Source organism: Syzygium oleosum, unplaced genomic scaffold, assembly GCF_021117445.2.
Source record: "Syzygium oleosum isolate NSW1041296 unplaced genomic scaffold, Sole_v2.1 Sole_v2.27, whole genome shotgun sequence".
Taxonomy (NCBI): Eukaryota; Viridiplantae; Streptophyta; class Magnoliopsida; order Myrtales; family Myrtaceae; genus Syzygium; species Syzygium oleosum.
This window is the reverse complement of record NW_026607511.1, coordinates 3,701,119-3,721,297: the sequence shown is the minus strand read 5'-3', so window position 1 is coordinate 3,721,297 and position 20,179 is coordinate 3,701,119. Positions and strand designations below refer to the sequence as shown.

The 20,179-nt window shown below is 39.6% G+C and overlaps 2 protein-coding genes and 1 pseudogene across 2 annotated transcripts in view; 2 read left to right on the top strand and 1 right to left on the bottom strand.

The window, feature by feature from the left end:
* Window positions 1–20,179, top strand: part of LOC115693170 (uncharacterized) — an 84,226-nt gene that overhangs the window by 12,882 nt on the left and 51,165 nt on the right.
* On the bottom strand, window positions 17,815–19,216 carry LOC130135079 (uncharacterized; annotated as a pseudogene).
* The window catches only part of LOC130135061 (septin and tuftelin-interacting protein 1 homolog 1-like), a 57,250-nt gene continuing 57,091 nt past the window's right edge, over window positions 20,021–20,179 (top strand). Inside the window, exon 1 of the mRNA XM_056303308.1 lies at window positions 20,021–20,058. The gene's annotated coding sequence lies outside the window, so the exon portion shown is untranslated. The remainder of the gene's footprint in view (window positions 20,059–20,179) is intronic.

The following is a 20,179-nucleotide window of genomic DNA, read 5'->3' as shown; positions in this document are numbered from 1 at the left end:
AGAAAAGACTGAAGAAATATTTCGTATCTTTTTTCTAGTGATTACTGTAGATAACTTTAGAAATATTTCTCTTACAGTACCTGCACGAAGCATGAACGGGTAATATAGCTGCGGAACAGGATTTCTAGAAGGCTTTCCGATATTCACAAGAAACTTAAAACTCTCAGCGACCTGGCATGTACGGCTTAGACATTGCACGCATGTAGATTGAAAGCAATTGAAAATCCAATAGAGTGGAAAGTGAGCTGTAAGGTTCAAGAGGCTGGAGATGAAGGGCCTTTAAGACGCGCACTCGACTTAATTCGCACTTACAAGATCTCACTTTTTTTTCTTAATCGAAGGAAGCTTTACTCTCTCTTAATTGCACCATCAAAAGGAATCCGAGCCCTCTCCATCGCCAAACTGAGCAAGATCTCTTGCGTCCAGGGCTTTAGAAATCACCCTTTTTAGTTTTTACACGAATTGCTTGACTATTTAGTGAGATATTGAGGACTATCTTCGACAATTTGGCTCGAGTAAATGTATGATTTATGGTTTTTAAATTAAACAATTGGATCATCCGGCACTGTTACAAAAAATTAACGAATCTTAAAAAGAAAATTTCATCAATTTAAGTATATTCAATTCTTTCAAAGTGTGGAATGATGTAAATAAGAATTGCTCATTTGACCCAGGCAATTCCCTTTTTAAGTGCTTTCTCTTAGCCCAACTTTTTAATTGCTTTAGAGTGATATAATATTGATTTGAGGCCCTCGGCAGTAGATAAAATCACACCTCCTTCTGTAGTGGGCCATTTGATGGTTGATTGGGTCGCCTCTCTTTAATCTCAATCTCTCCATCATCTTCTTTCTCTTAGCTGCACTTTTCTTCATCAATTTACTAGCTATTTGATTCTTGGGCTGGCAAGAAAAGCACAAAGTGTGATTTGATTATTTTAGGAAATGAACTAAATTGAAGAGAGGAAGAGATTTTATTTACGTTCGGGATTAATGAGAGACTACTGTGGTGATTATAAAATTGTTATTTGAGCATATCCAAATTACCATTTTGCCCATTGTCAACAGAATCAAGTCAGAATTCCTACTTTTTATTTTGTCTCTAGTAATACCAATAGCCTTCTCGTCCTAGAGTCATCGACGTAAGTATGGAGATTTTTTTTGCTAACTTTTCCTATTTTATTCTTTTTATTTCCTTTAATGCAACTTAAGACAAAAACACCAATTCCGTGAATTCATAATTTACATCTTGGCACTCATCAATATTTGCATCTTGAAAGTTCATGAATTCGTAATTTAACAGAATCACCAATTCTATGAAAGGTTAAAATGAAACAATTTTCAGGCGAATGCTTGGAGCCTTTAGCAAAATTTCAACCCACAGTCAGAAGCATCATGCTAAGATGCAGTCGAGACTAGACAAGATTGCCCTTTTTATAATGGCGCGATTATCATTGAAGTTGATGGTGGGGCCCAAGACTCTTGCAATATGTTAGTTTTCCCCTGCCAATAAAGGGCCGTGGAAATTTAAGTAGCGGGTCCCACATGCCAGTGAGTCTGAGTACGACTTTATCTTCTTCCCATGCTTTGAGCTTCCATGAAGAGAGCTCGCTTTCAAAGATAATGGAACTAGATCGAGGAAACTTTGCAAAGAGCCTTTGCTGCTTTGCTTTTTTTTTTTTTTCATCGTAATATAGCTAGGGATGACAATAGTCCAAATGAACGAAACATAAAAAAATTAAAACTTGTTGTATGGATGAGAGCGATGGGTGATGGCGAGGTAGACGGGGACATTGCGAGCAACTTTACAGATGAAGGATATTCTAGAGTTATAAAAATGAGCTTTTGGAAAAGACTAGTTACTCTTTACAAAAAAAAAAGAAAGAAAAGAAAAAAAGAAAAACAGAAAGTAAAACTTTCCATTGTAATTAGGGATACATGCAATGTCTTAGTTTCCCCGTCAGTTGGATTATAAGTTGTGGGTCCCATGACGTAGTGTGTTTGAGTACATCTGTTCCTCTTCCGAGTTGTGTGGCAAAGATAATGGAACTAGAACGGGAAATTTTCATAAAGAGCCCTTGCTGCTTCGCTTTTTCTTAATCGCCCTAGTCTTTAGGGCTTTTAACTTTAGCCGTAGTTCTCGTTAGACAGTGGCCTTGAATCATATTATTTGAACTTTTGGGGCCAAAAGTTAAGGTCGAAAGTATTGTTGAGTTTGCTTTATTATATGCAGAGAGAGAGAGATAAGTAATGCACCGCTCGCTAACCCATTTCTGAAGGAGAAAATCTTCAGATTGAATAAAACTGGTTCACTAATCAAAATAAGCTCTGCTAATTCAAAGTTATTTGCCCAAGAAAAGACTAGAGAAAGATTCCTTATCCTTTTTTTTAGTGATTACTTTATATAGATAACTTTCTGTAATTCTATGAAATACTCTTGGAAACTAGAAACAGTATTTAGTATGGAGATTTTTTTTTACTTCCTTTTTTTTTTCCTTTTGTGCAACTTAATAATCCCCCTCTCCCCTTCACACTCATCTATATTTACATCTTGGAAATTCATGGATTCGAGATTTAACAAAATTACCAATTCCGTGAGTGAATTCCGCAGGTTGCCTTCCCGAGATTGGAGACGTTAGAAATCACTCGCTTGGATAACCTCGGGTTTATGTTTTCCCCATCCATGGTTGAATCTCTCGCACAACTAAAGAAAATAACGGTAGGGTATTGCAAGAAGATGGAGGCAATCATTACGGAGGAAGAAGGGTTGGGAATGGAAACATTAGGAACTCTGGCATTCCCGATGTTAACTGATTTATCCTTAACATATTTGAAAAGTTTGACATGCTTCTCTCGCGTAAAGTGTGAGAATGGATACACTTTGATGTTCCCTCTCCTGGAAGATGTCATTGTGACCGGATGTTTCCACATGAATTTCTTCTCTATAGGACCAATAGAGGCGCCAAAGCTAAAGAGAGTACGAGTAGCTAGAGATGCAGCAGCAGCGTGGTTTTGGAACGAAGACCTCAACATCACCATCCAAAATATGTTTGAAGAAATGGTACGCATCGTTGACCAAATTCTGTGCAATTGAATGGTTTTGACCATGAATAGAATAATCGATTTTTGCTAACCAGAAGTTTACGTTTAATGATGCAATTTTTTGACAGGGTATGTTTGCTGGAGTAAAGAAAATGCTGCTATCTGAGCTCCCCGATCTAATTGGAAAATGGCATAGCGAACTTAATCCCATCAAGTCATCTTGGCAATTAGAATCATTGACGGTGGATAAATGTCCATCATTTATTAAGGCAATTCCATCCAAATTGATGCTCGTTTTAGACAATTTGCGCTTTTTGCAAGTGCGCGATTGCAAGTCACTAGAAGAAATATTCAATCAGGAAGGGCTAGAGGCTATGGAAAGCACTTGGGTGCTGCCTCGGCTACGGGAATTGAACTTGGTCAATCTACCAAAGTTGAGGCGACTATGGAACAAAGATCTTCAAGAATGGTTGCGCTTCGATTCTCTACATGTTCTCAAGATTTATAATTGCAGCAACTTGGGACATGCTTTCACTCCATCGATGGCTCGGTGCCTTGCCCATCTATGGAGAATTGAAATAAAGGAGTGTGGTCAGATGGAAGGAGTGATCACAGACGGAGAAGGGCAGGGAAGCGCCGTGGAGAAGATTACATTCCCGAATTTGGAATACTTGACGCTGGAATGCTTGCCCAATTTGACTGGTTTCCTCTTGGGAAAGAATCATACGCTGGAATGTCCCGAATTGGAAGAGTTGACCATTGCCCACTGCCCCAAGATAAAAAGTTTGACTTGGCAATCTTTGATGGAGATTGGCCACGGCACCCCTTCGCTTTTCACTCCACAGGTCAGTTTTTTCAAGCTAATGCATTTTTGGCATTTCATATGTAACATATTCTCGTAGAATTGGACAAAAATGATAGATATAAATGTTCGTAATATCAGTCATCGGTGCTTTGCTCAAATTTAGTCGGGACTCGTGTTTTGTACCTGAACAAAGACGTATAGAATATTTACCTCCCCACAGGAGTCCATGATCACATCCGTAAATTTTTAATGCCAAACAATTCAGACATTTGGTACATATCTACGGATTCAAAATCATCTAATTATAAGTAAATGTCTAATAACTAGCAGCATTCCCGTGCTTTCTACGGATTTATGTACATAATCTTTAAATCTTTAGTACATAGATAAACAATTCTCTTATCCTCAGCAAATATAACTATTAATTGTACATCTCCATATCTTTTTTAGAAGTGTTAGTCTTGTGTCGGCTCATAAAATCATATCGTGCGCAATACTCTAGAATTAATTAACGAGGTTCTTATAAAGCTATCACAATAACCACATAAAAACATTTACATTTTACAATTTGAACTATAAAGTACTGAACATAGAATAGCATCTAAAAATGGCAAAAAAAGATGTCCGTATTGCCACTTCGTATTTTCTTGCGCAGAAGCGAACTCGCGTCGTTCTATCGAACATGAAGAAAGGGGGAAAAGAAAGCTTCATAACTGTAAAAACCCAGTTTCACAAATTGCTTAGCTATTACAGCTCATTGTACCATAATCATCTTCCCAATCGATAAATTTGGAGGAATTAGAGAGAGTGGCTCTTTTTAATTGGAGTGCTCTAGACTTCGATAATGATCGATGCAATCAACTTTTTATTTCTTAATATTCACCCATGCTTGACCGGGTCTTGATAAATAAAATAAATAAATAAAAAAGGTCGATATGCGTGAAGCACTTCGTCTTTTACATTCGTAAATCGTACTTGAATCACTGTACTTGAATAGCCTATCAAATTATGAAACTGTGTTTTACAATAATTAGTAATTCTGGATTATTGTATTTAGTGATAATTAGTGTGATAATGCGGACAATCTATGTTTGGGAAGAGAAAAGGCAGATTACTTTTTCTAGAAAAGTAAAAAGGAAAAAATAAAAGAGAGAAAATGACAGCTGGATAATATTTAGTAGACATTCAGTGGGCGGTTCAACACTACCATTCTGTCTCACAAATACTAAACGCAATAAATGACGACCCCTCAAGCACCTGAAATGCATGATATTAACCTAAGTTGTTAATAAGGATTGTTAATCGAGACACTTGTTAAATATATTGTATGATAATTTCTTTATAAAATAAATACAATTTTAAAATCCTATGATTAATAGGCATCCCCACATTTTGAGGATATTTCAAAAAGTCATCATAATCTCAATCAAGAATACTAATGAATTTGGGAAGGTATGAAAATAGTCATCTGATTTTTTGGTCGTGACAAGTTGTCATAGCGTTAATTTCGTTTTGTGTCAAATATGAGCCGTCATGTAATAAGAGATATCTCCCACATGGTTAGATAATTTCAAAAACTCATCAAAATCCTCAATTAAGAACATTAATAAATTTAGGCTCCGTTCGTTTGGCGGAAAATATTCTCCCGGAAAATATTTTCCGGGTTTTCCGGTGTTTGGGGGGCGGAAAACGTTTTCCGTGGGAAAATATTTTCCTTCCCCCCTCACAAAATAGCTTAAGTCTATGGAAAATGACTTCCGCTTCTTCAAAAGCGGAAATCATTTTCCGGAGTTTCTTCTTCTTTTTCTTCACTAAGGTCGTCGACCGCCGTTGGTCGCCGGCCGCCGCCGCCGGTCGCCCGTCGGCCGCCGGCCGCCGACGCCGCCGGTCACCCGCCGCCGACGCCGCCGGCCGACGCCGCCGCCGCGCCGGCCGGCCACGCACCGCCACCGCCACGGCCGCTTGGCAAAAAATATTTTCCAAAACTTTTTCATATTGGTCGCCGAATACCGGAAAATTATGTTCCGGAAAAACATTTTCCAGGAAAATGATTTCCGGGAAAATATTTTCCAAAAGAAAAATATTTTCCGCCAAACGAACAGAGCCTTAGGGAAGTGTGGAAAGTCATTCTGTTTTTTCGGTTGTGACAAATCGTAACTGCGTTAATATTATTGTAACCAAATGAATAATATCAATACTTGCTTCTCAATGGACATTTCGTCAAGGCCATTACACGGTAAAAAAAGCAGAGTTGGTTTTCTCCAAACAAGCATAATATGGTCATCCACTTTCGTTTTTTCTTTCTTCTGGTTTTGCCTCCACGCAAATTGGTTACCTATTATGCACCCACTTTTTGCCAGCAGTTGGATCACTGGCCCACCGTAAGATTCTGTTTTCACTTTTCCACCCCAAAAATGAATAAATATTATTTCAAGCAAGTTATTAATTTGCTTTTCCTGAGACCTTAACATACGTTATTTATTGAAGTCATTACGTTGTCCGTGCCTCTTACGAATTTATTTTCTTTCAATACAAAAATTCAGTACATAATAAAGAAAAAACTTGTAAAATCTTGTAAACAATTGAAGTTAGTTTTGTTTTTACTCTTGTTTGCCATCAAATTTGCAAGACGCTTCTCATTAGTGAACTTGACTGATTAGAAGATTTGTAAGTAATGTTCGCAATTAGTATTAGTGTTGAATAAGTAGCGGTGCTCCTAGTAAATAGAGGAAATAATGTGGAGCCGTGCTTTGGTTTCATTCATTCCTTCATCAATATATACGCTGCTTAAATTCTCTGCACACGTTATTCATGGCTCGTCATCACCTTGCCCTTGCTTTTTCTCCATTTGTGATGCATGTTCACCTTGAAGCAATTAAATCTAATAGATTCTCACCTTATCTAATGTTGAATTATCAAAAGTCAGTTCAAGCAACTTTAAAAATGACCGCTCCAAACAAATCTGACAAATTGGATGTTCATCTAGGAGTGCTCTAAACTTTGATAATGATCAGTGCAAGCACCTTTCTATTTCTTAATATTCACCTAAGCACTCAAGTAAAATGGCCTTCTTCTATTTGTGATTGGCAAACATGAAAGTTCGAGAATCCAAGAAGTCATCATGGCAACTTTCCGAGAATTAAAGGGATAACTGATAAGGCATTGCTAGTATTAAATGTCAATCAAGCCACTCAAAAGCTAATGCTCAATGTACTATTGATTATAAATGCATTTATCATTTCATGCTTGTTGTAATGCAATATACTTGGCCTTATTCATCAATCAACTGAATGAAATGAAAGCATCAATTAGCCCCTCCTTGTTTATATCACTAAGAAGCTCTTGCATTCTCATGTTTTGTGAGAGCGAGGAAAGTTTTGAAAATTCCTTCTTTGAGGTCATAACTCAATGTAATCACATTCATTGTGTCATTTTTTTCAATATGGCAGGTACAATTTCCTCAACTTAAGTCAATGGTTCTCTCCCACATGGACAATTTAAGCAAAATATGGACCGACGGTCCTCAAGAAACTCTCACTTTTGACTTTTTAGGGGAAGTGGAGGTTCAAAATTGTAAGAGCCTTGAAAATTTGTTTCCGCATTGGGTGGCTACAAGTCTTACCCAACTTAAGAAACTTCGAGTGGAGTGTTGTGGGATCGAGGAAATGGTCGCTAGTGGAGATGACACTCCACACTCCAATATTGCTCAAGTTCTTTTCCCAAAACTAATCTCTCTAGTGTTACACGATATGTCACGGCTCAAGAGCTTTTGCCCTAATTTGCCCACTTTGAATTGGCCATTCATGGAGGAATTGCGAGTGACTCACTGTGACAAACTAAACACGTTGTCCTTTGTAGCATCCATGAACAATTGGGCTCAAAGAGATGATCAACAGGACCTTTCATACCGAGAAGCAGAGTATTCATTGGAGAGGGTATGTTTACAGTTGCTCTCCCTCAGTTTCTACTTTGTTCTTTAAATTGCTCACTAATCTTATATCCACTGCATAATCATGTCACGTTATAATGCTATAGAAAATATGATCTCCCTTGCTTATTAGTTTGTCGACAACATTAAGATATTATTAATATCTTAAGTATACTTTTCATTTGCAGACACCCATAAGATATTCCATTACCTAGAATTACAAACATATTTACAAATTTTTGTTGACAACACAATATATTCCTAATCTAATCTAATGGTGCTCCTTAGGCAAATCAATGAGAATTTGACATGAGGTCCTCCCCATTGTTGACACGTGTTTCTTCTCTAATTCATCTTCTACAAACTCTAAAAAATCAATTCAAACAATTTTTTCAAAACAAAAATAACATTAGTACCTTAATGCACTATTTTCTATTGTTTTCGTTAATTCCCCTGTCCACTGCATAGTCGTCATATTATAATACTATAGAAAACCTGAAACCCCTTACCTATGAGTTTGAAGACAACATAAGACATGTCTTATATCTTAAGCACATTTTTCAGTTTATGGACCTTATATGTTTTAGAAACATTATGAGTGCGTCCCATTACATAAAGTTCCAAAGATGACAAATTTTTGTTGACAAGATGCGATATTTCTAATAAAAGATAAATTTGATGAGTTGGAGGGCTCTTGAATTTAGATTTACTCTACCAACATAGCCATACCAACCTCTACTTGAGACTTGTATGCAAGGATCTTTAGATTTGATGAAATGTAAAAGACGGCCACCTTCCATGCAAATCATTTGAATTAGGTTTACCTTTTATTAACACATGATTTATGGCCCAATCTTTGCTGAATTTACTTCTCTGGTTGTATTGGCAATTTGACAGGACTTTCCCAACTTAGAGAGACTTTTATTAGTCAATAAAGATGTTCAGATGATACAGGATGGAAAACTTCCCGATGACATCTTTGGCAAGCCAAAAGCATTAACATTGGCATGCTTTCATGATGAAAAGGCCGTCTTTCCTCTCATGTTCCTCCTAGAGAAATTTCAGAATTTACTAAGTCTTGAGGTCTTTTGTAGCTCCTTTGAACATATATTCCCCGATGAAGGGCTTGTTGACGAGGGAAAACATCTGGTGTTTGAAAATCTAAGAGAACTTAAGTTGAGCAAGTTGCATAATCTAAAACGTGTATGGAGAGAAGACTATTTAATGGCAAAAATTCTTCAGAGTATCAAAACATTTGAGGTTTGGGATTGTCCTTGTTTGACAACAATATTTCCAACCGCGATATCCTTCCAGAATTTGACAAAGTTAGTGGTGAAGAATTCTTCTGGATTGATACATCTGGTAACAGTTTCAGTGATTACAAATTTGGTGCATCTCACTGATATGACTATAATAGGATGTGAAAGAATGAAAGAAGTAGTGGCAAACGATGAAAATGGAGAAGGAAAAGTGATATCTCTTGGGAAGTTATTTAGTTTGACACTCCAAAATCTGCCAAGCCTAGAATGCTTCTCCTCCGCCACAAGTTGCATCTTCATATTTCCATCCTTGTTGAAGATTGAAGTGGAAGAGTGCCCGCAAATGAAGATCTTTTCCAAGGGTACGCTAAGCACACCAAAATTATATTGGGTGACACTATTTAGATACCAGCGGATAGGGAACTGGGAGGAGCGTGATCTCAATACAACCATACAAAAGTTATCGGCATGAACAAATACGCACATGAAATTGGTAAGATCCAATTAATGTCTTTTTTTTTCTCGCGTATTTTGCTTTTTTCGCTCGCCTTTTGCTTCTCAAATTGTTCGGCCCCTAAAACTTTTCTTCTTTTTTTTTTTTAAACCTTGCCTAACCATTGATGAAGGGAAGGGCAGGACAGGCGGTGCAAATGAAGAGAAAGAGGGATTTTTCTCTCGCGAGAAGTTGAACAGTGCGCACTCCAGGCCACCATTCCCTAAAGATCATCACGGTTTCTGGTCGCCGCCGCCGCCGTCGCCGTCGCCGTCGTCGGCACTGGAGAGAAGACGAAAGTACGACGCCGGAGATGGCACCACCGAGCCTCCACAGTCCTCCCCACTTCATCAGAGAAAATCGTGAGTTCACGCTTCTTCACGCATCATTTCTCCCGATTTTCGTGTCTTATTGCAGGTGAGTTTCTCCAGATTTTCGTGAACCTTCCTCGATCGTCGTCTTCTTCAGCTAGGGGCTCTGCCTTTTAAATTCGTTCCGCATTCGAGTCTTGTCCGTGTTTGAAAACGTGCATTGGCAGAATACTCCTTGCGTCTTCATCTAGTAGTTTGAAACATATTCATGAATACTAAGAAGTTGTGATTAGGGCTCCGTTTCATGTAAAAATATCTGATAAGGTTGCTTTAGGGATAGATGTCTCTCAACAGACATCAAGGGTTAAATTTCTATTATTATTGGAAGAGGGAATAAATCATGGAACTTGAAAATTTAGAGAATGTCCGTGCCTAGTCGAAATATGAGGAGTCACTTTTACGCCTTGTTCTCGATAAACTCCGGACTGCTCATCCTCATGAGGATTTGGAGGGTGACTTGCGATTTAACATGTCTTGTTTCTGCTTCCACAACTCTCTTTCCGTTGTTCTTTTCAAACTCTAGAATAGTTTTTAAGAAGCCCTTGTTTTTAATCTTGATTGATTACGTAATGATTGTGGGGATAATATTAACTTCCAATCTATGTTGAATTTTTTTCATAGCAAGTCGAATTAATGAAGTTTACATGAACCGCCACTAAAGTTGTCGTTTTTCGAGTACAGGGAGGACCAAACAGTCAGCAGATTGAGGCACCCTGAGCTGGTCTTTTATGGTCCCACGCACCCAAGGCCTCTCACTGCTCTTAAATCAGCCAACAAATTTCAAACGGAGCATCCCTTTTTCAAGTTGGTGATGAGGCCATCTTACGTTAAGTATGGCTTGGTAAGATCCCAAGCTTATTTACTCAGACTGGCATGTCGGAAAATCAAATATATGAATGTTGTTTATATCTTTGCTTATACTCTAGCGTAATTCCAAGTTTACTTCATTGTGTAGTAAACCTCATGACATGTTATTATCCTTGAAGTGTTCATGGGTATATGTTTAAAACCAGGTATATATCTTAACAATGGAGTAATTGAAGCAGGGAAAAGAATGAAAGGACAGTTATGGGGACATAAGCTGGTGGTCGGAGGTTCAAAAAGATAACAATAATCTTCTTTTTTGTGGTTAGATGTGTTGGAAAAGCAATTGCTGAGGCATCTTATGAATTAGAATCTAAGTCCTCTTATATGGAGAAATTTGACCATGTTATTAAATGTCGTAGAAGTAGAATATATATTTAAATCGCACAAGGAGACTACGTTGATATGAACAAGCAAATTGCAAAGAATGTTGCTGCCTCCGTAACTAAAGAGAAAGACCTAAAAAAATAAGTGGTTGGCTTGTTATGAATCTGAAATTTCATTGTAGATCTAACGACTAATAAATTTGTTGTCAAATAAAAGATATTGTTGTATTTTGTTAGATTGATCAGATTTGGAGGAAAAAAAGATGACTTTACTTTGTCAAATTGAACCAATAGTTTGACAAAACCTTATTAGAGTTGCAGTTGAAAGAATCGAACCGCTTAACTTTAAATTTTCAATTCCATCCATGTTCCAGTTGTTGATGTTTTTGCTTTTTCCCCTGTGATTGTGGTCTGTGTGGCTGAAATTCATATGTTTTAAATATATATATAAGACATGGAAGGCTTCTTCTGAATGTGTACCCTTTTGCACTCAAGGAGCATAGATTTTGACATTTGACTTTGGATTGATGACTTTCATTATATGGTTCGCTGTCTATTAAAACTCCTGAAACTAGCAACTACTGCCTTAAACTCACGCTGTGTGTGATTTGATTTTACCATATATTGGTTTTTCAACCATGTACATGGGCAATCTACTTCTATTCAATTCATCACACAACATATTCAAGAAATCAAGCAAATTGCTACCCTCAGGTATTCAGTTGTTTTGGTTTGGTTTGAGGGGGGGGGGGGGGGGGGGAGGGGGTTGTTCTTTTCTGCTGATTGGCCCACATTTGCAAGAGAAAGTCATCTGCATGTGGAAACTAATTGATAAGGATGATTGTGTGTTCAGAGTCTACATATTCACTAATGCTGGCTAGGACTTGATTTACAATGATCAAGATTAACTCTAGAAGTGTCACTTTGGCTAGTCCAAAAGGAATTCAGTGTTCCAACTAATAACTCCTTTATATAGTCTTGATGAATCAAGGAAGTGTACTTCTATGCCGATTGGGTTTATGATGTTGATAGGGGTGTTCTTTTCTGCTGATTGGCCCACATTTGCAAGAGAAAGTCATCTGCATGTGGAAACTAATTGATAAGGATGATTGTGTGTTCAGAGTCTACATATTCACTAATGCTGGCTAGGACTTGATTTACAATGATCAAGATTAACTCTAGAAGTGTCACTTTGGCTAGTCCAAAAGGAATTCAGTGTTCCAACTAATAACTCCTTTATATAGTCTTGATGAATCAAGGAAGTGTACTTCTATGCCGATTGGGTTTATGATGTTGATAATAATCCAGATGCACTCATTAATGCCACATTCCAAATCTGAATGAACCGAAAAGGATGTGCTTCAAGATGTCCGTTTTGGTTTATGCATTCTTGTATTTTGTTCTTCATTTTGAATTTGAAATCAAGTCTCATAGGCTTATTAAGATTATGGGTTTTATTTTTCCTACAGGTAATACCAAAGAGGTTCATGAGAAAATATGTGAGAATCTCTCAAAAGTGGTCACAAGAAATTATGGTGAGAATCTCTCGAAAGGATGCTTCAGAGAGTTTAGTGCAATTATTTGGCCTGTGAAATTGGAAAAATGTGATGAGATGGTTTGGCTATCAAATGGTTGGAACCGAGCCTCAGCGATTGTGGAATTGTCTTGCTAAAAGTGGAAGATGCCAGCGATTGCCGTGATGTTTCGGTCAAGCTTTAAGTCTTTAGGGACAAATTGCATTCAGCCAAGTGTCCTCGGCTTTATATGGCAATGGAATTTGATCAGGTTTACGAAGTTCATGGCGGTTCCTATGCACATTCATCAGCACAGAGTTTGGGGAGGGACAGAAGTTCGAATTGCTCATCATTAGATTTTCCAGGTGTGAATCTTAATATATTAACTACTTCCCTTGACTATGTTGTTCTTGTGCTTGATTTGAATTCCTTATAGGAACTCTCCACTTTGTTAGGCTAAGAGAAACTGTGTTAGAGTTAATTCATTCTCGTAGTGTTTCTCTGTCTTTAGTCCTCCTGTGTGTGCATATGTATGTGTTGTGGGATCTCATAAATGTCAAGCCAATGGAAACAAGTCGAACCGGTCATATCGGATTTGATTGTGCTGAGAATCGTATTGGTGTGCATATAGGCCTCAGGAATCTAGACCATTAGTAATACTCAGATCTATTGATTTAGGGTTGCTATGTCAGTAGATATGAGTTTCACATACAATAATAGAATATGCCTAGAAAGCAAAAGCTTTCTTCATGTTCTTTTGCGATTGCTGCAAGTAAGCTGAAAGAACCAAGCTTGTGCAGCGCTCTTGAACGGGCCAGCAAATATAAACCCGAGTATCCTTTCTCCGAAATTGTGGTGAGGTGAATACATCTGAAGAAAAACAATGCGGTGAGATCCTCATGACAATGACAACTCTTGGATTTAAATCACGTAGAGTCACTAGACTATGTTAGCTCTAGGTTAATCGTGCATAGCGTCAATAGTTTCTGTTATCCTTCACATGCTTTGAAAAGGATCCTCATACTGTCTTCCTCAGAAATCATTGGTTGTTATCTTCTTTCTGATGACAAAATCTTGAAATGTCTACTTGAGCAGAGAGTTCCCGGTTCTTTCCCAAAGACGCACATTAAGAAAAGCCCGCAGACCATGGCTCTCACATTTCAAGACAAATTATGGCCATTAAAGCTCATCAGCCACGACATTATGGAAAGTTATCTGCCTGTTGGGCCGCATTCATGAGAGAAACTTCTCTGAAGGTGGAAGACGTGTGTGTTCGAGCTTTATTAAAAGGGACGATATTGTGTTCAGAGTATCCATCTTCAGAACCATTGATAAAAGTTGGGTGAACAATATAATATGCAATACAATACAGCAAAGGAAGCATCGCTTTAGCTCAATTTTGGTGAGAACAGAACTTACAGAATTGCTGGGGTGAATTCTGCTTCTGATTCGGCAAAATGGATAAAAGCATGAGTTTTGTTCTAATGAATGCAATGGTCCTCCTGAATGTGTAAGATACCTTTCCTTGATCCTAGACTTAATAATCACTATGTGAGCAGGAGTCATAAGTCAGAGGAAGCTGATTTGCCAAATGTCGATTCTATAACTTCCGTCTCTGGAAATTCTTTAGGGTTTCCGGTTGCTGAACCTGACCTCTAGAAGACCTTTAGAATTGTAAAGTGTAGTAATGTCGAATACACTTCCCTTAAGCCATATACTAGCTCTGAATTTCGAGGCACAACCCATGGTTTTATGAGCTCCAGGGAACTTACCTCAGATTCTTTTCATTGTCTTTTTTCGAATTCTTAAAAATTTTACGAGTAGTCCTTTCGCATGTGGGCTGCGCAAATTGAAGTTTTATTATTTTCTTCTCATGCAAAGAGCGTTCAGACTTCTCTGTGTCAAATTGACTGAATCATGATATGAATGGCGAAGCAATTTCCAATCTATGCTACATCTTGTCATGGTTAGTCAATTAAAGAAAGTTCTACACCAATTTCTACTAAATTCTCTCATTGTTCAACCATGCAAAAAGGATTTCAAGTCACCCACCTTACCCTCGGCCATGCCCTCAACTAATATGATTATGGCAGGATATATGGATAAAGAAGGTCCCCCGGCGTGGAAGGAGTGGCTTTGCTATTTCTATTTATAGTAATGGGAAGTGGGTTAATTGAACTGATCCCTATCCCTACTGGTCTTGGAACTAAACAGGAACCTGGCCTGAAGGACCACATCCGTCTCAAGCTCGAGCTCACTTGACATATCGGATCTAATATGATATGTCCGTTAGAAAATTCGAAAGGCGTTAACTGAAATGAAAGATAACGTCGATAATTTGGACATGCAAGCATCCATGTGGAGTCTGCGTTTCATCGACATGACAACTATATTAACAATATACTCGTCACATAATCGTATTATCTTTTGTACATGGAAAAGAGATTTATCACGAAAATATGCATAAGAATTAGAGATGCAGAATCAAAGATTTGCTAGGTTTAGAGATTTCTTAGAGTGACCATAAAAGGCAAATTGTTTGGCCTTCAACTGACATTGCCGGGTTTGACTCCCCGATCGTACGGACGTACCCTTACCATCCGTTGGACTTTGGTCAACCATGGTACGCCTCATATGACTCTCGGTCCTAAACATACTCCATCGAAACGACACCAGAAGCTCCTCACACGTGCTCGGACCGTCCGTAGCATACCTTTTTTGGACCCTCGCTTTGATGCCTGTGGTCCGAGGAAAGTGCCGATGCTATATGAAGGGTGGTCATGATTTGGCCCTTTCTCCAGACCTTGGGCCGTGACCAGGATTCCAGCGTAGATCTCTTCGTGCTTTCTCTGGTTTGGTTGTTTAGCTGTTAGTTCTAACCTTACTAAACTTCATGGCATTATTGCCTTGCTTATTATATAGATTTGGAACACGTCAAATTTCAATTCGAAAGCTACAAATATTTGGTACGTTTGCTAACAACGGGATTTTTGCTGCAATTTTTGTTGCGATGTACCCTTTAATTTGGAACCACTATCTGATAATACTTTCGGTTTTTTCATAAATTAACTCAAAGAGCACACATAAAAAAAAATCCTTGATAATTTCAGGTTTTGAGCTTAATTGGGAAGATTATTAGGTTTGCGCCGTGTTACTCCCTCGTCCTTTATAATATCCAACATATACTTCCTACTATTAAAGGAAAGTTCTGCTTTTATATCTTGCGACTTAAATTCTTAAAAAATGTTTTTTCAATCTCCTTAGGTCTATAATTGAAAATTTTACCCAATTTCATTCTTGATTATCAACATATCACCAACATAAATTTAAAAAAAAATCACGAGAAATGAATTTTCCTCTCCATAAAGTAAAATAGGGAATTATCAAAAAAATCAAGAATAATTGTTAACATCCGAGAAATTAAAAACGGAAGAAGAAGGAGAAGAAGATCGGTTAGGTGTTCCGTTTCTCAGCGTTTCTTCTTGCATCGGTCACTTTTGCTTCTTCTCGATCTCTCTCTCTCTCCACCCTCGAGCCGAGCTGCACCGCCCATCTCCGCCTCCGACCGCCGCCGTGTCCCCGCCGCCGGTCACCTCGGCATCTGGCGTCGGCGCCGCCCCGTTTCTCTCTCCCCGCCTCCGAAGCCCCTCGAACCCTAAGGCTCCTTGCTTCGGTTCGGTTTAACCGGGATTGTGGAAGATGGAGGAGGACCAGGAGATGGAAAGGTTCGGGATGGACAACGATTACGACGACGGGCAGTGGATCGACGGGGAGTTCTACTACCGGCGGCGGTGGGAGAAGCGGGCGCAGACCAAGGACGACGTGCTCTACGGCGTCTTCGCGTCGGGGGACTCCGATTCGGACTACGACGAGTCCTCCAAGAGGAAGCGGAGGAAGAACAAGGACCTCCTAGGTAAGGCCGATCTGTCGAAACCCGTGAATTTCGTGTCCACCGGCACGGTCATGCCGAACAGAGAGATCGATGAGAATTCGAAGAGAGAGAATGAGGATGACGAGTCTGCTGCCATGGACGAGGATAGGCCGGGAGAAGGAGGGGGAGAAGGAGAGTTTCTTGCCAACCGCATTTGGTCGGAAGATCAAGGAGGGAGCAATCCAAATTGGAGAAGAAAGCGCAGCAAGGAGGGGGGGGGGGGGGGGGGGGGGGTGTTCTAAGAGGGATTCTTTATGATTTGGGGAATGTGGGCGGCTTCGAGAAGTACACACCAAGGGAATTGGAATGAAGTTGCTCTGAGAAAATGGGTTACAAAGGGGGCGGTCTTGGGAAGAACGGCAGGAGATTGTGTGACCCTGCACCAATGGTTGCACGATCGATCAACATTAATCCAAACACGTAAGGTAATCGATGCATCAGAGCAAGAAAAAGAGAAATATCAAATCGAGATAGAGTATGAAAGTAGAGGCTATGAAAGTTAAAGGTTCGGGATAGTAAAACCCCACACACTTTCGGGCAAGGAATATATACATCACCTTGTTATTAAACCCTGAGGTAGGAACCCGGTGAGCTAAGTTTGAATCTTCTTATTGTTAATGTAACACTAGACAAACATGGGGAAGGTAATTTTAGGTGGATTAAGTTAACCTGTGCATTGAAAAGCTTGAATTCAGTCTGTGGTTGCAAATGGGATATGGTTGCCTTGCCTCCTTGGTGTTGGAGGGAATGAACTTAACTGAGTCGCATGAATTTGTTTAGGAAGTCAAAGTTGGAGTTTTGGGATGAAAATATTCAAAAGGGAGGAGATTTCTTGCTTATCCGGAATGGTGTTTGCAGGAATCATGAGATAACTGACATCTTCTCTGCAAAAAATGAACATGTCATGAGATAGATGTATTGATTTGGCATACAAGTTATTATCGACAAGAATTTCTCTCAAAAAGTTTCTTGGCTTATGGACATAAACCTTCATTGGTAAAACAAACTTGTCTATCAACGGAAGGACTAGAAACCTTATACTTGTACAAGAGGTTTGTTCTACATCTGTCTGTGACAGCTTTCACAGGATATTCTTGTTCAATAGTCCATCCCTAAAAAATGAGCAGATATTACTCTCGCCTCTCTCTGCAAAAACTCATCTCCAGGAGAACAGTGATGCCTTACAATGTCATGCAACATTCTCTAGATCATATAAGCAAAAGTTGCATTTACCCATAAACAGTCGCCACCAGCACAGCAGAATTCCCTTCTAATGTGCACGCAACTAGAGAGCTGATGACTCCGCCTTTAAATTGTGGCTTGATGGTTGGCTTTCTTTGTTTTCCGTTGCTTTAGTCTCACCTTCACGTTAACCCCATTATCAATAACAACCTGAAGCACAATCATAAGCTTTCCCTCCAATTTCTCCCCCATCCTCGGCGTGTAAATTACGTCATGAATGTCATCAGCCAACGCTTGCTGAGCCAGAATTTCGCCAACTGCAGCGCAAGCAGTTGTATTTCTAGTCGAAGCCAGATCGAACTTCATGTCTTTCGAAATAGAATGTGCCACAGTGACGACTTTGCCTGTCGCCCTGTGAACTATACATGCACGAACAGAGGCCCTTGATATGTAAATATCCAGGCAAAACGGTTCATGGTAAGGACCTGTGAGTTGATTAAATGTCGGAGTCCTCAGCCTCTTTTTGCTTGAAGTGCAATCGACTTCGGCTTCATCCAGCAGAAAAGGCACATTCTTTTTCTTTGCAGCTTTGGGAAGTTTTTCATCTCTGGTGACTAAACCTCGGTCTTCCTTCTTCTCGCTTTCCTTTGGTTCTTCTCGCCGCTTTGGGGATTTCTTCCTAGGGAAGTCAAAACTGTACTCTTTGAACTCCTTGGATGCCTTGTCAATTTTGTAAAAGAGATTGCCTCTTATCCGCGTGTTATCAATCTCGTCGAAGTCGGCCTCTTCCTCAACAGATGAAGAATGATCCTCATACTCATCTGTTGTTTCGGTCAATTTTCTGTTCCCGCCGACCTCCTTGAACCCTGCCGTGCCTGCGCCAACCCAGCCGAGACCCACCACTGGTCGTCATCGACAACCTCAATGGCACAACCATCTAATGAAGGCCTGCTATCAGCAAACAATGGAGAAAGCTGCACTCTGTTCGAACCTCGAGCAGCTGTTTTAGGCCCATTATCGACCAACTCAGACCGACCCTTTTCGATTCCCTTATCAGCAACTTCGGACGAACTCGACCAAACACTGACCAACCTCGGCAGAAAACAAGAGTTGACCCCTGATGTTACTGCGACGCCTCTTCTCAAGAAAGTAAATGCCATTGCGTGTGCCTCGGAGATGTCGCGGAATCGCGGAGTTAGACCCACCTCGACAAATCATCGAAATCGTAAAAATGAAATGATCACAAGGAGCTCTACGTAAAAACCCATTAGTTGTGGCGCACGAGCTGAAAGATCTTCAATGGAGCAATTCATCGAACACCTCATATGCAGGCTACTCTTCCTCGTTCGCTTCTCGCCAAGTAGAGCGACAGAAATAGTGGGCTTAGCTCGACGTGCTGGGTCTGCTGACTGCTGGGGCTTTTGCAAGTGCAAAAGGTGTTGATCCCTTCTTATCTCCTGATTCGGGGATCGATGGAACGACTTGATTTCCGCAGGGGTTAAGGGACAATAATATGGACACCCTATGGTGCCATTATGAGCAGCTTGTAAGCAAACAAGAGTTGAAGATCGTCAAAAATTGGTACTTAGGGGGCCAATGATATTATTCTATTTCCCTATTTTTCTATTTTTTTTGTTATCGAAAACAAATTTGGAACATAAATTCATTTGGTAAAATAATTTCATTTTTCTATTTTCGAGACAAAATTTTAGCCTAAAAATAGATTTGGAACCTAAACGAAAAGTTAAAATTTTATACTTTCTATTTATGAAACAAAAATATAAATAATAACTCTCTTTTATTGCTCGCCCTTACTGTCGGTTGCCGCCCACCAATCGTCCGCCGTTGCCCGCCACTGGCTGTCCGCCGGCCGCCACTGGCCATCCAACACCGCCCGCCGATCGCCGCCGTCGTCCGACACCTGCTCGCCCTCTGCCACCAGGAGCAAAAATTTAAGAATAGCCTATCAAATGAATTTTTATTCTGCGAATAGAAATTTTGTAGCTTTATCAAATGCTACTTTTTACTCAGAAACTTATCCGGAGGATAGAAATAGATGTTTATAGCCAAAAATAGGGCTGGGAAGAGAAATTCTATCATCACGCCCTTAAATTTCTAAGAAATGTTTCTTTCAATATCCTTATGTCTATAAATGAAAATCTACCCAATTTCATTCCCGATTATCGACATCTCATCAACCTAAATTTAAAAAAAAAATCACGATAAATGAATTTTTTCTCCTTAAAAAAATAGGGAATTATAAAAAAATCAAGAATTGTTGTTAACATCCGAGATATTAAAAACGGAAGAAGAAGGAGAAGATCCGTTAGGTTTTCCATTTCTCAGCGTTTCTTCTTGCATCGGTCACAATTGCTTCTTCTCGTTCTCTCTCTCTCCACCCTCGACCCGAGCTGCACAGCCCATCTCCGCCTCCGACCGCCGCCGCCGCCGCATCCGCGCCGCCGGTC